Consider the following 1,662-nt stretch of genomic DNA (forward strand, 5'->3'; position numbering starts at 1 on the left):
CTTAACAGGTTGTTGAGTATACATTAAGAGCCAGCTCGCAAGCGCAGAGGCTGGTTAACCAATAATCCCCAATTTCTGATAAGAGAGCCGAGGTTACGTAACTTGTCAAGGAGTCCCTAGCTCCCCAGCTGCAAATGGAAAGGTTGGAAATGCAAGTCTACCCAGAGGTGCCTCGGAAGAAAGGCCTGGCAGTGTTTTTTCTGTCAGCCACTGAAAAGCGCTATGCTCACTGCCACATCTATAGCATTGCAGGAGGGAGGGCGAGCTGCTTCCATCATTCTAATGTCTCCTTGCGAAGAACAAGGTTTCACATAACAAATTATACGGGGTAGCGAGGCACTGACTGCAGCTGGCACTGTCTGCAATCATGTACAGACCACCACCACGGTATATTGGCTTTCTTTAACATGAGTGTTTCTGGGTGCATCAAGTTCCCTACTGTGGACTTACTAACAAGAAAAAACAAACCCACCCCAGGGTTTGAAGGAGGCCAGGTGTTGCTTGTTCAGTATCCCAAGTCAGAAATGAGAGTTAATTTTTGAAGGAAATAAAACCAAACTCGGCTGCACTGAGGAAAGCTGCTATCAGAGACGTCTCCCAAAGCACCGAAGAAGAGCAACGATGCCAATCTGGAGACAAAGGTCCACCCATCTAGGTTATGGTCTTCACAACCACTTGCTATGCATTAGAAAGCTGGACAATGACTAGGGTTGACAGAATTAATTCCAGTTGTGGTACTGGAGAAGAGTATGGACCAGCAAAATAGGTCTGTACTGGAGAGGGTGAAACCAGGCTGCTCCTTGGAGGTAAGGATTTCAAAACTCTGACATATTTTGGGATCAGTCCTTGGAGGCATCATGCTTGGAAAGGTGGAGTAACAGTGCAAGAATAACCCCTGAATGAGATGGATGAATTACTCAGTAACTAGTGTACTGGGGGGTAGGTGTGTCAGAAACAATGAAGTTGGCCCAAGATAGAGCAGGGTTCCGGGCTGTTGTATCTAAGATCGCTGAGTTGCCAAGGGACTCGACAGCACATGACATCCCTTTGAGGAGTTTTGATGGCCTAGAGGTAAACAGTTGCACTGCCAACCTAAAGCCTGGTGGTTTGAATCCACCAGCTGCTCTGTGAGAATGATCATCTCCTACCATACAATTAACTATCCTGAAAACCCACTGGAAGGTCAGCTGTAAGCTGGTTCTGATTAAAAGACAACCCTTCAAATAGTGACGTTCTCTGGGCTCACATGCACAACGGTACCCAGCCAGTACAATGTTCCCAGGACATTTCTGCACCATCTTCCCAACCCCAATTATATGCACTACCAACCTAATTCTTAAAGCGTAAACAAAGGTACCAAGGTGCTACAGCCCAGGATCTCTTTTTGGCTTATTCTTTTTCAACTGAGACGCTACCTATCAGACCTTTGAATTCACTGCATGGCACAGGAAAGACAAGCCAGAAGTTTATTTTTAAACCTGTCCCCGCTAAGAAAAGCAATACCCTTCACAATAGCTAATCACAAGATTAAATATTTGGGAGTAAATATAACTAGAAGCACAAAAGATCTAGTCAAAGAAAATTACAAAACATTATTACAAGAAACAAAAAAAAAAGCCTAGAGAAGTGGAAGAATATTCCCTGCTCATGGATAGGAAGGCT

Source organism: Elephantulus edwardii, unplaced genomic scaffold, assembly GCF_000299155.1.
Source record: "Elephantulus edwardii isolate Elephantulus edwardi_28Jun2011 unplaced genomic scaffold, EleEdw1.0 scaffold00162, whole genome shotgun sequence".
NCBI classification, from domain to species: Eukaryota; Metazoa; Chordata; class Mammalia; order Macroscelidea; family Macroscelididae; genus Elephantulus; species Elephantulus edwardii.